We start from the raw sequence: 16,411 nt of genomic DNA, 5'->3' as shown, positions 1-16,411 counted from the left end.
CTTTTAGACTGTGAGCCCACTGTTGGGTAGGGACCGTCTCTCTATGTTGCCAATTTGTACTTCCCAAGCGCTTAGTACAGTGCTCTGCACATAGTACGCGCTCAATAAATACGATTGATTGATTGATTTAGGTTGCAACAGCAGCAATGGAAACAGGAGAAAAACCAGAGCCATAATAATAATAGTAATGATGGCATTTATTAAGCGCTTACTATGCGCAAAGCACTGTTCTAAGCGCTGGGGGGATACAAGGTGGTCAGGTTGTCCCACGTGGGGCTCACAGGCTTCATCCCCATTTTACAGATGATGTAACTGAGGCCCCGAGAAGCCAAGTGGCTTGCCCAAAGTCACACAGCTGACAAGTGGCGGAGCCGGGATTTGAACCCACGACCTCTGACTCCAAAGCCCGGGCTCTTTCCACTGAGCCACACTGCTTCTCTAAAGAAGAAGTCTTCCCCACGTCCCCCGCTACTACCACTGATTTCCTCAAGGTTGACTTCTGAGATGGTTTCTGCCATGACTCCGGACTACTGTCTGGTGGGAACGGCAGGTGGGACATCGAAATTTGAGGAACAGCGTCGCTGCCGGGGCAGAGGGCTGAAGGAACCAATGGCTGAGATTCCCCCTGATCCCTCTCCCTTCACCGATTTATTAATGGTATTTATTGAGCACTTACTACGTGCAGAGCACTATACAAAGCACCACCACCATGTGTCTAACGCAGGACCTTCATGGGGCTCACTGACCATAATTTGGGTGGCATGACGGTGTTGCATTCTTGATTCTTCCATGTTTGAAGTTCAGCTCTGAGGTTCAGGGCGATGAAGGGCATTATCATCATCATCAATCGTATTTATTGAGCGCTTACTATGTGCAGAGCACTGTACTAAGCGCTCGGGAAGTACAAATTGGCAACATATAGAGACAGTCCCTACCCAACGGTGGGCTCACAGTCTAAAAGCTGAGTTGGGCAGCACTGGCTTCTCATAATTAAGCTTTCCCCGTCCAGCCCCTAACACAGATTAAAAGCCTTCAAAACATGGAAAAATTCAGCTGCTAAGACCAACATGAATGCACGGGACCTAAAAAGAGAAAACTGCAATTCAGAGAGTCAGTTGGGTCTTTATAACCCTTTCTGTGAGGTTAAGAGATGGGAAGGCTTTGTTGGAATGACAAAATGTCTTGCAGCAAGTGAAAGACATCTAATTATTTCAACAGTAATTGCCTCAAGAAGGACTTTATCACACAAAGGGAGAGAGAGGTGATATTCCAAAGTCCACAGTTTCCAGAAGGGCTGAAATTTATCCAATCACAACACTTAAGAACGATGCAGTTTATAAAACCAGCTAATAGGAAACAGGGGAATTATGCCCTAACCTCTATCAACTCAAACAAGGGGGAGGATTGTTTGGATTTTTTAAAATTAGTATCACAACAAAGGGACTGCTAAGGTTGCAACAGAGGAAAACTATTTCTAGAGGATGAGCAGAAAGTCAGGGCTCATGAAGTCACTGCCTTGACAGAAATAATTAGCCTGACAAGAAATAGTTCATGACCAGCTGGTTTTTTTTAAAGTTTTAAAAATGATGCACTTTTTAAAGAAAATTTCACTTTGATTCCAAATATTGGATTTGTTGCTTTTTTTTTTGTAAAAGGATGGTTTGGTACACTGTACTTTCATTTTAGTTGTCCCTTGTTCAAGTCTTTGATATACTCCTTCTGTGAACTAGAGTATTTATTATTTTTATGTAACATGTAAATTAATACAATGCTAACACTGAATAGGCTAGACAGAGCAGGTCAGGCAAGTTTTTCCAAAATGGGTGAGAATGTATTTACCCTGGCAACAAAACCCAACCACGTAACATTTTTAAAGGTACATTTCCAAACAGGGGTTGGTTATTTCTCCGCTCACCTCAGCATGACGTTATGTCACGCCGCAGAATAATTAAAAACCATATCCTGGTTTAACCATTTGGAATTAAGGGCATAAAAAAAGAAGTTACAGCTGCATCCTCCATGGTCTATGGAGAGTACCATAAAGAGCCTCTCTTTCTAGTCAATTTACTACTTGACTTGGGAAAAAAAAATCGCCAAAAATTTGAGAAGCAGCGTGGCCTAGTGAAAAGAAGGCAGGCCTCGGAGTCAGAGGACCTGGGTTCTAATCTTGGCTCCACCACTTACCTGCTGTGTGACCCTGGCAAGTCACTTTATTTCCCTGTGCCTCGGTTACCCTACCTGCAAAATGGGGATTAAGACTGGGCGCCCCACATGGGACAGGGACCACATCCAACCTGATTATCCTGTATCTATCCCAGAACTTAGTACAGTGCCTGGCACATGGTAAGCGCTTAGATACTGAAAAAAAAAGATTTAAGCAGCATATTGGGACAAACAGATACAAGAGAGGAGACCTGTTTGTAAGCGGAGCCCTTTCGGGCACAAGGGTAGCCATGGCCTAAGACCTACAGCAGTGCAAATACAAATTAATATCATTGTCTTGCATTATTTTCATCTGCTTTAAGTGACTAAATCATGAGCTCTTTAGACAGAAACTGGGTTTTCCCCTTTATCCCGGGGTCAGACCCTTTGTGGTTATTTAATGATCATCCCAATACAAGCTAGGAGTTGGGAAAACTTCCCTAATATCCAAGCCACACTCAAAAACTTTCTCTACCTGATTTGTCCTCTGCAGACATTGGGTGTGCACTGACTCCTTGTAAACTCCTCACCACTGGCTTTAAAGTACTCAATCCTGTTGTCCCTTTCTGTGTCATCTACGCACCTGGATCTATACCCTTTAAATCACTTGATATTCACCCTACCCTCAGCCCCACGGCACGTCTGTTCGTGTCCACAATTTATTTTAATGTCTACCTCCGCCTCTGGATTTGAAGCTCCTTGCAGTCAGGGAACATACCTACCAACTCCCAGGAGCTTAGTACAGTGCTCTGCACACAGTAAATGCTCAATAAATACCAGTGATTGATTGATTCTGCTGGTTGATAGCATCAGGTGCTGGTTACTTGCGAAAAAGGGCAGAAAACACACCACAGTTTGGAAACAGAGAGGAGAAAATGTCTGGGATGAAAGTATAGGCTGGCATGATGCCAGTTGCCTGTTGTTTGGTTGACTGAGTAATTCTATGCTGTCCACTTAAAGCACACTGAAATTTGTTAATTTGGTGTTGGAATTAATCCCAGACGAGCTTACCGCTATCGCTGTTAGTGATTCAGACCCACTGGAGTGCCAGTGTCTATATTTGTAAATATTTTTATGTCTGTCTCCCCCATCAAAGTATAAGGTCCTTGTGAGCAGGGACAATTAATCAGTCGTATTTACTGAGCACTTAGTGTGTGCGCAGCGCTGCGCTAAGAGCTTGGGAGGGTACACCTCATCTGTAAAATGGGGATTAAGACTGTGAGCCCCCCGTGGGACAACCTGATCACTCTGTAACCTCCCCAGCGCTTAGAACAGTGCTTTGCACATAGTAAGCGCTTAGTAAATGCCATTATTATTATTATTATTATTATTACAGACATATTCCCAGCCCACAACGAGTTTCCTCGCTGATTTCATGTCACAACCCACACCCTTCATTCCTCTTACACCAATCTACTCACTGTAGCTCGATCTTCTCTTTCCCACAGCCAACCTCTTGCCCAGGTCCTCTCTCTGGCCTGGAACTCAAATCTGACGGATCACCACTTTCCCGTCTTCAAAGTCCTACTACAATCACGTCTCTTCCACACTGAATGGGGATGAAAGGAATTCTGTAGCAAGAGGAGCAACACTTTGGTAGTTTTATAGTGCCCAAAAGCTATACACGTGCTATTTCTGCATCTCTCAAATAGCCCAACACTCAGGGCCACATTGGATGACAAAACTCCACATTAGACGACAAACTTGCTGGAACATCTAGTGGGAAAGGAGACGCTGCTCAGATGAGAGGGCAGCCAGTTCTCAATCAATCAAATCAATGCTATTTATTGAGCCCTTACTGATGATGGCATTTATTAAGCACTTACTATGTGCAAAGCGCTGTTCTAAGCGCTGGGGAGGTTACAAGGTGATCAGGTTGTCCCACGGGGGGCTCACAGTCTGAATCTCCATTTTACAGATGAGGTAACTGAGGCACAGAGAAGTTAAGTGACTTGCCCAAAGTCACACAGCTGACAGTTGGCGGAGCCGGGATTTGAACCCATGACCTCTGACTCCAAAGCCCGTGCTCTTTCCACTGAGCCACGCTGCTTCCCCTTACTGTGAGCGGAGCACTGTACTAAACGCTTGAGAAAGTATGACAGAGTTGGCGGACACAGATCCCTGTCTGAGAGGAGCTTACAGTCTACAGGGGGTCCTTGCCGAATCCCATGGTAAGGAAAACTTTCGGCTGTAGTACGCGCCCCAGTTCCACACCTGGGGTGCAGGTGTGGGAAGCAGTGTGGCTTAATGGAAAAAGCCCGGGCTTCGGAGCCCTAGCTCCACCACTTGTCAGCTGTGTGACTTCGGGCAAGTCACTTAACTTCTCTGAGCCTCCGTTATCTCATCTGTAAAATGGGGATTAAGACTGTGAGCCCCACGTGGGACAACCTGATTACCTTGTATCTACCCCTGCACTTAGAACAGTGCTTGGCACCTAGTAAGCGCTTAGCAAATACCATTATTATTGCTATTATCATTAGGTGCACAACTGTTCCTTCTGACATGATGAAGCGCCGGGAAGAACGTTCCCTAGTTCTGCCATCACGTACTATCCAACACAGCTACGGAAAATACGGGAGAGAAGAAACAACCCTCTGCCTCTCTCCCGCTAGACCGTGAGCTCGTTGTGGGCAGGGAATGCGTCCACCAACTCCGTACTTTCCCAATTGCTCTGCACACAGTAAGCGCTGGATCAATACGACTGATTGCCTTTAGTCTCAATATAGCCAGAGGACAACTGTAACTCTTCACAGTGTTAAAGGTACCACCCTAGTTAACCATCCACTAAAAGAACAACCCAAAAAGCCAATTGAGTCAACTATTCGATGAACTTTGAGAAAAACACAAAGGACTTGGAGCATAATCGGTATCTCATTCCTCTCCATCCCCTGTAAGAATTCTCTAATGGCCAATGCGGTCATGCTCTTTCTTCAGTGACCGTGGATCATCATCATCATCAATCGTATTTATTGAGCGCTTACTATGTGCAGAGCACTGTACTAAGCGCTTGGGAAGTACAAATTGGCAACATATAGAGACAGTCCCTACCCAACAGTGGGCTCACCGTCTAAAAGGATGCCCATGAACTAGCCGATCTTTTTTTGTTTTTTTTTTGCAGCATGCCAGGTACAGGAAATATGAATGGACCAAGGACCCAGACGTTCCTAGTGACCCAATTAAAGTGTTTGATTCCATCGGCCAACCCAGGCTCCGGCAATTTCTCAGGAGATTTAGTTGCTCACTCCTTCAGCCCCGTGGTACTTCGCCACTTCCTGACTTCGTAGTGCTTTATGTCTTAGGATTTTCTTTGATCCGTTCCAAATCCTGGCAATCTCTCATGAGATTTAGTTGCTCACTCCTTCGGCCCGTGGTACTTAGCCGCTTCCTGCCTTCGCAATGCCTTCCGTCTTAAGAATCTGTCTGATCCATTCCAAATCAAGGATGGAGAGAAGAAATGCATAATGTGCCAACTGGTTCGAGCTGTCAGTCAATCGTCTGTATTAAGTGCTTTCTATGTACATACAGAGCGCTGTCCTTAGCGCTTGGGAGAGCACAACTTCTCTCTCTCACACCAACTCTTCCACCTTGACAGGCTGCTAGCTTCTGAGACGGGAACTGCTTAATAGCTGGCCCCACACGCCCAAGGGAACGTGCATCACATTATAGATCCCTCTGCCAGGTCAGCATAAAGCTACACATTTACAAACAATGAGGAGAAGGCCACAGTCATGTACCAACTTGCCTCAGGGAAACCCTGCCAGAAATCCAAATTGGCAACCTAAACCCACACTCTGATCCCTTTCCGGAATGCCGGTCGAGGAATGGCCCTAAAGGCGTCAGATCTGCAGATCCAGAAATCCAGATCAGGGACAACCTGATCACCTTGTAACCTCCCCAGTGCTCAGAATAGTGCTTTGCACATAGTAAGCGCTTAATAAATGCCATTATTATCATTATTATTATTATTAAATGAGCCCTTTAAGGTGGGGGTGAGAGTGTGCTGACGTGAGCCTATCGCCGTTCCCGTTCGGGTTAAATACCACGAATCACTAAGAGATTAAAGCACGTCTCCTGGCAGTTGTGATTTCATGTTACCCGGGATGTACGGCGGTGGAGACAGGGGCAGATTCAAGACAGCGCCAAGTACTTCAGGGAAAAATATATTAGCAGCATTTATCCCCATGACATGGAATGGGGGGGGTCAATCTTTCCCACCACACCCACACTCATGGGGAAGATTCAGTCAACTGCAATTTTCAATATGAACAACCACATGTGTTGTGAATCAATCGTATTTATTGAGCGCTTACTGTGTGCAGAGCACTGTACTAAGCGCTTGGAAAGTACAAGCTGGCAACATATAGAGACAGTCCCTACCCAACAGTGGGCTCACAGTCTAAAAGAATAAACTGTACAGCGTGTCTACAGTGTACTGTACTCTCCCGAGCACTTAGTACAGTGCTCTGCACATAATAAGCATTAAATAAATACGACTGAGTGAATATAGACCCTCTTTACTGTAAGCTGCTTGTGGGAAGGGAACTCTCCCAAGTGCTTACTACAATGCTCTGCACACGAGAAGTGCTCAATAAATACCACTGATTGGCTGTAGCTATCTCTCTCTCATACATATCTATGAATGTGTCATATATATATATCATGTATATATCACTATATATATATCTCATTATGTATATATGTTTGTACATGTATATATGTTTGTACATATTTTTTTACTCTATTTATTTATTTATTTATTTTATTTGTACATATCTATTCTATTTATTTTATTTTGTTCGTGTGTTTGGTTTTGTTCTCTGTCTCCCCCTTTTAGACTGTGAGCCCACTGTTGGGTAGGGACTGTCTCTATATGTTGCCAATTTGTACTTCCCAAGCGCTTAGTACAGTGCTCTGCACATAGTTAGCGCTCAATAAATACGATTGATGATGATGATATATATGTATTAGAGAGAAGGCTACAGGCAATCAATGATATTTATTGATACACGTATCGACACATGAGGTGGCAGCAGGAATAACGTAATATTGCTCCTTGCACAAATCCAGTGCTAATTTGTGCAAGGAGCAATTGTACATTATTCATGATGCCATCTGCTATAACAATCACAGATGCCAAACTCGTATTCTAAGTGGCGGGACACCAAGGGGGAAGGAATCGGGGCCAGGGGGGGAATGGGAAGATTTTCAAGGGAGGTAGGGATTGGAAGAAGGCAGGATCCAAACAGTTAACAGTTCAGGAAGCCACCATCTTCAGCCAGCCCTGACTGGAAGTCTCAATAAATACGATTGATGATGATGATGATGATGATGATGGAAACTCTCATGTCTTGTGAGTGAGGGCTGAGAGATCAGCTCAGACAGATGAAGGGCCAACTCCCTCATCCCCATTCCCTCCGATGGAGGATGGAGTTTAGGGGGGGAGGGCCCTCAGAGACCATCAATGGCCGAGTAGCCCTCGGGTCAGGACGATGTTACGCGTTCAGTAAGCATTAAATCATCATCATCAATCGTATTTATTGAGCGCTTACTATGTGCAGAGCCCTGTACTAAGCGCTTGGGAAGTACAAGTTGGCAACATCTAGAGGCAGTCCCTACCCAACAGTGGGCTCACAGTCTAAAAGGGGGAGACAGAGAACAAAACCAAACATACTAACAAAATAAAATAAATAGAATAGCTATGTACAAGCAAAATAAATAAATAAATAAATAGATAGATAGATAGATAAATAAATAAATAAATGAATGAATGAATAGAGTAATAAATGCATCCTTCTACTATCCCAGCCACTATGCTGAGAGTTAATGGCTCTCAGCACAGTGGCTCATTCCTTTTCTGTACCGTCAATTCCTGCTGATTTCTACTTTCATGAGCCAGACCAGCAGGAAGACTCAAATCCACGATACCCCTGGGTGTATTCCCATTTCCCCTTAGCAGCCTCAAGCTCTTCCTTTCCCCAGAGGCTTACAAGAGTCACTCCCAATTTCCAGAACTGGCCAATTTGAGAGTTCCATTAAGCGCTTAGTACAGTGCTCTGCACATGGTAAGCGCTCAATAAATACGATTGATGATTATTTTGCCCCCCTTTTCGACACTTCTGGTGGAATTAATGAGTTGGAGTTCAGGGCCAAATAAAAAAAGACCCCCTTAGCCAGGCCCAGACTTCTCTCTAGTGTTAACCTTCTCACTCTACCTCGATCTCATCTATTTTGCCCTGACACCTCTCCCACATCCTATTACTCTATTTATTTATTTATTTATCTTACTTGTACATATCTATTCCATTTTTTTTTTATTTTGTTAGTATGTTTGGTTTTGTTCTCTGTCTCCCCCTTCTAGACTGTGAGCCCACTGTTGGGTAGGGACTGTCTCTATGTGTTGCCGACTTGGACTTCCCAAGCGGTTAGTACAGTGCTCTGCACACAGTAAGCACTCAATAAATACGATTGATTGATTGATTGATTGATCCTGCCTCTGGCGTGGAACGCCCTCCCAAACGATGACTCTCCCGGCCCTTCAAAGCCTTATTTGAAGGCATATCTACCCCAAGAGCTTTTCCCTAAGCCCCCTCTTTTCTCTTCTCCCATTTCCTTTTGCATCACCCTGACTTGCTCCCTTTTTTCAATCCCCCCTTCCCAGCCCCACAGCACGTACGTACATATCTGAAATTTTGTTTATATTAATGTCTGTCTCCCCGTCTAGACTGTAAACTCATTGTGGGCAGGGAATGTGTCTGGTTATTGTTATAGCGTAGTCTCCCAAGCGCTTAGTTCAGTGTTCTGCATACAGTAAGAACTTAATAAATACAAGCAAACCAAATGGCCCCGTTGTTGGGTAGGGATTGTCTCTATATGTTGCCGATTTGTACGTCCCAAGCGCTTAGTAGAGCGCTCTGCACACAGTAAACGCTCAATAAATACGATCGAATGAATGAATGTAATGGTAGTAACCTCAGGGAACGTGTCTGGTGTTGTTTGCGTGTTGTTTGCGTGGGATGGCTTGATTGATAACAGGGAAAAGGACAAAAGAGCCTCTTTCTGCTTGCCAGCTGAGGATGCATCACCCGGCCTTTTCTTCTCTCTGTCCAGGAAAGGGTTCCAGATCAAGCGCTTAGTACAGTGCTCTGCACACAGTAAGCGCTCAATAAATACGACTGATGATGATGATCAGAAATCCTTCGAGATTGTGCCCGATTTAAACCCTAGGGATGGCAGGGTGGCGGTCTGTCTGTCCATCCGATGTCAGTTGGTACATGTCTGTCTGTCTTGGGTTTGCAATCAATCCGTCAATGGTATTATTGAATAAATTCCATTTGCACAACAATGAGCTGTGTGTATGTGTGTGTATGCATATGTGAATGTCAACAACAACTTCTAACAGGTAGAAGTTGGCTTGAATGTGAATATTTGCTTCTGTGAAGTCACTATTATATCATAAATAAGAGGTGTGCGGGAACTGAGCGGTATGAAGCATCACCCTGACTGACACCTACGATTCCGCTGGCTTCGAGGGTGTCAAGCAGATCAGAATCAGTCAAGAGGTGAGATGTCTTCGGGAAAGGCCGGAGGTCAATCTGTGGATTGGGAGAGGGGGACTATGGAGTAAAGAATAAAAGTCGGTGGTCCGACGGAGCCCTCACACATGCTATTGGAGGAAATTCGACAGATAACAGGATAGGGGAGGTAAGAGGCTGCAAGCACAGGAAAAGGACTGCGGCAAGGATTCAAGTGCGGGAATGCATGATGGGTTTGGCCTAGGCAATTCCCAACTTCGGGTAAATCCCTCCCTCGCTTCTGGATTTGGGCAGCAGCCACTTCTGATGGAGGTGCGGGGCAAGGGAAGGAGCACAGAACCATTTGTTGCACGGCAATTCTGTTCCTTAAATCCTACTGCTTCCCCTTGGACACCCCCTCCCCTCCAAAATCCAGGGCCTCTTACTTCCGAGTCTCCAGACCACATTTTGCCCTGACTGGTGGCCGATTCATTCATTCGACCGTATTAACTGAGCCCTTAATGTGTGCAGAGCACTGTACTAAGCGCTTGGAAAGTACAATTCGGCAACAGATAGAGACGGTCCCTACCCAACAATGGGCTCACAGTCTAGAAGGGGGGAGACAGACAACGAAACAAGTAGGCAGGCCTCAAAATAAATAGAATGCTAGAGATATACAAATCATTATATTATCATTTGTATCATTTGTACATATTTATTACCCTATTTTTTAATTTTACTTGTACATATCTATTCTATTTATTTTATTTTGTTAGTATGTTTGGTTTTGTTCTCTGTCTCCCCCTTTTAGACTGTGAGCCCACTGTTGGGTAGGGACTGTCTCTATATGTTGCCAACTTGTACTTCCCAAGCGCTTAGTACAGTGCTCTGCACATAGTAAGCGCTCAATAAATACGATTGATGATGATTAGTAAAATAGGATGATAAATATGTACTTATACACACAAGTGCTGTGGGACGGGGAGGGGTGTAGAGCAGAGGGAGGGAGTAGAGGTGATGGGGAGGGGAGAAGGAGGAGAGGAAAAGGGGGGCTCAGTCTGGGAAGGCCTCCTGGAGGAGGTGAGCTTTCAGATTAGTGACCCCGGGGTTACGATCTGTTTCACCTGCCTCGGTGAGCCCAGCTGAGACCGATGCTCGTGGGCAAGCACACACAGGCAAGATTAAAGTAATTCTAATTGGTGTGACTAATTGTGGGGTTTGGATCAGGTCACCGTATCCCAACGTGCGGCTCAGTGGAAAGAGCACGGACTTTGGAGTCAGACGTCACGGGTTCGAATCCCAGCTCCGCCAATTGTCAGCTGTGTGCCTTTGGGCAAGTCACTTCACTTCTCTGTGCCTCGGTTACCTCATCTGTAAAATGGGGATTAAAGCTGTGAGCCCCCCGTGGGACAACCTGATCACCTTGTAACCGCCCCAGCGCTTAGAACAGTGCTTTCCCAGACTGTGAGCCCGCTGTTGGGTCGGGACCACCTCTATATGTTGCCAACTTGTACTTCCCAAGCGCTTAGTACAGTGCTCTGCACACAGTAAGCGCTCAATAAATACGATTGATGATGATAATATTATTCTCTCTATTTGTCTGTGAGGAAGGAATAGCTCAGATATCCTGGGGGTAAGGAACATAACTGCTAACTTGCATTATACTCTCCCAAGCACTTGGTACAGTTCTCGGCACATAAATAGCCCTCAATAAATACAGAGGAAGGAATAGCTCGGATATCCTGTGGGTAAGGAACATAACTGCTAACTTGTATTATACTCTCCCAAGCGCTTAGTACAGTTCTCGGCACATAGCTAGCCCTCAATAAATACAGAGGAAGGAATAGCTCAGATATCCTGTGGGTAAGGAACATAACTGCTAACTTGTATTATGCTCTCCCAAGTGCTTAGTACAGTTCTCGGCACATAGATAGCCCTCAGTAAATACAGAGGAAGGAATAGCTCAGATATCCTGTGGGTAAGAAACATAACTGCTAACTTATAGAGTGCTTAGTACAGTTCTCTGCACATAGATAGCCCTCAATAAATACAGAGGAAGGAAAAGCTCAGATATCCTGTGGGTAAGGAATATAACTGCTAACTTGTAGAGCGCTTAGTACAGTTCTCTGCACATAGATAGCCCTCAATAAATACAGAGGAAGGAATAGCGCAGATATCCTGTGAGTAAGAAACATAACTGCTAATTTGTAGGGCGCTTAGTACAGTTCTCTGCACATAGATAGCCCTCAATAGAGAGGAAGGAATAGCTCAGATATCCTGTGGGTAAGGAACATAATTGCTAACTTGTATTATACTCTCCCGAGCGCTTAGTACAGTTCTCTGCACATAGATAGCCCTCAATAAATACAGAGGAAGGAATAGCTCAGATATCCTGTGGGTAAGGAACATAATTGCTAACGTGTATTATACTCTCCCAAGCGTTTAGTACAGTTCTCTGCACATAGATAGCCCTCAATAAATACAGAGGAAGGAATAGCTCAGATATCCTGTGGGCAAGGAACATAACTGCCAACTTGTATTATACTCTCCCGAGCGCTTAGTACAGTTCTCTGCACATAGATAGCCCTCAATAAATACAGAGGAAGGAATAGCTCGGATATCCTGTGGGTAAGGAACGTAACTGCTAACGTGTATTATACTCTCCCGAGCGCTTAGTACAGTTCTCAGCACATAGACAGCCCTCAATAAATACAGAGGAAGGAATAGCTCAGATATCCTGTGGGTAAGGAACATAACTGCTAACTTGTAATATACTCTCCCAAGCGCTTAGTACAGTTCTCTGCACACAGATAAGCAGCGTGGCTCAAGAGAAGCAGTGTGGCGCAGTGGAAAGAGCCCAGGCTTTGGAGTCAGAGGTCGTGGGTTCAAATCCTGGCTCCACCACACGTCTGCTGTGTGACCTTGGGCAAGTCACTTCACTTCTCGGAGCCTCAGTTACCTCATCTGTAAAATGGGGATGATGACTGTGAGCCCCATGTGGGACAACCTGATCACCTTGTATCCCCTCAGCGCTTAGAACAGTGCTTTGCACATAGTAAGCGCTTAACAAATGCCATTATTATTATTATTATAGATAGCCCTCAATAAATACAGAGGAAGGAATAGCTCAGATATCCTGTGGGTAAGGAACATAACTGTTAACTTGTATTATACTCTCCCAAGCGCTTAGTACAGTTCTCTGCACCCCTTCCTTCCTCTCCCCCTTGTCCCCCTCTCCATCCCCCATCTTACCTCCTTCCTTTCCCCACAGCACCTGTATATATGTATATATGTCTGTACATATTTATTACTCTATTTATTTTACTTGTACATATTCTATTTATTTCATTTTGTTAGTATGTTTGGTTTTGTTCTCTGTCTCCCCCTTTTAGACTGTGAGCCCGCTGTTGGGTAGGGACCGTCTCTATATGTTGCCAACTTGTACTTCCCAAGCGCTTAGTACAGTGCTCTGCACACAGTAAGCGCTCAATAAATACAATCGATGATGATGATAGATAGCTCTCAATAAATACAGAGGAAGGAATAGCTCAGATATCCTGTGGGTAGGGAACATAATTGCTAATTTGTATTATACTCTCCCAAGCGCTTAGTACAGTTCTCCTCACATAGCCCTCAGTAAATACAATTGATTGATTGACCGCTCTGCATATTAATTAAGCACTAAATAAATACCACCGACTTACCCATCGATTGCCAACTTGGACTTCCCAAGCGCTTAGTACAGTGCTCTGCACACAGTAAGCGCTCAATAAATACGATTGAATGAATGAATGAATACGTTTACGCTCGCTTGGGTTAAAGAACAGGTCATGCCAACTATTGTTTGACGATGGCAGATGGCGAGACATAAGCATCCGGGTCACGCTGCCTGATTCTGAATGGCGGGATGCCGGTCTGTGCGTACACAGGTATCTACTTGCAGGACGGTGACTTTGGGCAAGTCACTTCACTTCTCTGGGCCTCAGTTCCCTCATCTGTCAAATAGGGATGAAGACAGTGAGCCCCCCGTGGGACAACCTGATCACCCTGTAACCTCCCCAGCGCTCAGAACAGCGCTTTGCACATAGTAAGTGCTTAATAAATGCCGTCATTATTATTGACTGGGAGTCAGAAAGTTATGAGTTCTAATCCCGGCTCTGCCACTTGTCTGCTGTGTGACCCTGGGTGGGTCACTGCACTTCTCTGGGCCTCAGTTCCCTCATCTGTCAAATGGGGATGAAGACTGTGAGCCCCCCATGGGACAACCTGATCACCCTGTAACCTCCCTGGTGCTCAGAACAGTGCTTTGCACATAGTAAGCGCTTAATAAATGCCGTCATTATTATTGACTGGGAGTCGGAAAGTTATGAGTTCTAATCCCGGCTCTGCCACTTGTCTGCTGTGTGACCCTGGGTGGGTCACTGCACTTCTCTGGGCCTCAGTTCCCTCATCTGTCAAATGGGGATGAAGACTGTGAGCCCCCCATGGGACAACCTGATCACCCTGTAACCTCCCTGGTGCTCAGAACAGTGCTTTGCACATAGTAAGCGCTTAATAAATGCCATCATTATTATTGACTGGGAGTCGGAAAGTTATGAGTTCTAATCCCGGCTCTGCCACTTGTCTGCTGTGTGACCCTGGGTGGGCCACTTCACTTCTCTGGGCCTCAGTTCCCTCATCTGTCAAATGGGGATGAAGACAGTGAGCCCCCCGTGGGACAACTTGATCACCGTGTAACCTCCCCAGCGCTCAGAACAGTGCTTTGCACATAGTAAGCGCTTAATAAATGCCTTCATTATTATTGACTGGGAGTCAGAAAGTTATGAGTTCTAATCCCGGCTCTGCCCCTTGTCTGCTGTGTGACCCTGGGCAAGTCACTTCACTGGGCCTCAGTTCCCTCATCTGTCAAATGGGGATTAAGACTGTGAGCCCCACGTGGGACAACCTGATCACCTTGTATCCCCCCCAGCACTTAGAACAGTGCTTCGCACATAGTAAGCACTTAACAAACGCCATCATTATTATTATTATTATTATTATTAGTCACACAATAACGCATCTAATGCAGCTGCACGCACCTGTTTCGGGATCAGATAAACTGTTTGCTATATCAGGTGGCTATAATTCTATTTATTCTGACGGTTTGGACACCTGTCTACTTGTTTTATTTTGTTGTCCGTCTCCCCCTTCTAGACTGTGAGCCCACTGTTGGGTAGGGACCGTCTCTATATGTTGCCAACTTATACTTCCCAAGCGCTCAGTACAGTGCTCTGCACACAGTAAGCGCTCAATAAAGGCGACTGAATGAATGTTTGGAAGGACGAGAATGCAATTACGCCCCTCTGGCCCCAAATCTTGGAGAGGTCAAAGCCATAGACAGAAAAGGCTTTTCGACTGGGAGCCCACTGTTGGGTAGGGACCGTCTCTAGATGTTGCCAACTTGGACTTCCCAAGCGCTTAGTACAGTGCTCTGCACACAGTCAGCGCTCAATAAATACGATTGATTGATTGATTAAGGGGGTGATTTGGGGATGTCAAAGCCATAGGCAGAGAAGGCTTTTCGACTGGGAGCCCACTGATGGGTAGGGACCGTCTCTATATGTTGCCAACTTGTACTTCCCAAGCGCCTAGTACAGTGCTCCGCACACAGTAAGCGCTCAATAAATACGATTGATTGATTGATTGATTAAGGGGGTGATTTGGAGATGTCAAAGCCATAGACAGAGAAGGCTTTTCGACTGGGAGCCCACTGTTGGGTAAGGACTGTTTCTATATGTTGCCAACTTGGACTTCCAAAGCGCTTAGTACAGTGCTCTGCACACAGTAAGCGCTCAATAAATACGATTGATTGATTAAGGGGGTGATTTGGAGATGTCAAAGCCATAGACAGAGAAGGCTTTTCGACTGGGAGCCCACTGTTGGGTAGGGACTGTCTCTATATGTTGCCAACTTGGACTTCCCAAGCGCTTAGTACAGTGCTCCGCACACAGTAAGCGCTCAATAAATACGATTGATTGATTGATTAAGGGGGTGATTTGGAGATGTCAAAGCCATAGACAGAGAAGGCTTTTCGACTGTGAGCCCACTGCTGGGTAGGGACCGTCTCTAGATGTTTCCAACTTGGACTTCCCAAGCGCCTAGTACGGTGCTCCGCACACAGTAAGCACTCAATAAATACGATTGATTGATTGATTAAGGGGGTGATTTGGGGATGTCAAAGCCATAGGCAGAGAAGGCTTTTCGACTGGGACCCCACTGATGGGTCGGGACCGTCTCTATATGTTGCCAACTTGGACTTCCCAAGCGCTTAGTACAGTGCTCTGCACACAGTCAGCGCTCAATAAATACGATTGATTGATTGATTGATTAAGGGGGTGATTTGGGGATGTCAAAGCCATAGACAGAGAAGGCTTTTCGACTGGGACCCCACTGATGGGTAGGGACTGTCTCTATATGTTGCCAACTTGGACTTCCCAAGCGCTTAGTACAGTGCTCCGCACACAGTCAGCGCTCAATAAATACGATTGATTGATTGATTGATTAAGGGGGTGATTTGGGGATGTCAAAGCCATAGACAGAGAAGGCTTTTCGACTGTGAGCCCACTGTTGGGTAGGGACCGTCTCTAGATGCTTGGACTTCCCAAGCGCTTACTACAGTGCTCCGCACACAGTAAGCGCTCAATAAATACGATTGATTG

General features: G+C 45.4%; 1 protein-coding gene across 1 annotated transcript in view; it reads right to left on the bottom strand.

Moving 5' to 3' along the window:
• Positions 1–3,654, bottom strand: part of FRY (FRY microtubule binding protein) — a 305,032-nt gene extending 301,378 nt beyond the window's left edge. The window contains exon 1 of the mRNA XM_038761610.1: positions 3,624–3,654. The gene's annotated coding sequence lies outside the window, so the exon portion shown is untranslated. The remainder of the gene's footprint in view (positions 1–3,623) is intronic.
• Between the last annotated feature and the right edge of the window lie 12,757 nt (positions 3,655–16,411).

Source organism: Tachyglossus aculeatus, chromosome 20, assembly GCF_015852505.1.
Source record: "Tachyglossus aculeatus isolate mTacAcu1 chromosome 20, mTacAcu1.pri, whole genome shotgun sequence".
NCBI classification, from domain to species: domain Eukaryota; kingdom Metazoa; phylum Chordata; class Mammalia; order Monotremata; family Tachyglossidae; genus Tachyglossus; species Tachyglossus aculeatus.
Note: the sequence above shows the minus strand (reverse complement) of the source record. Positions and strands in the feature narration are given on the sequence as shown.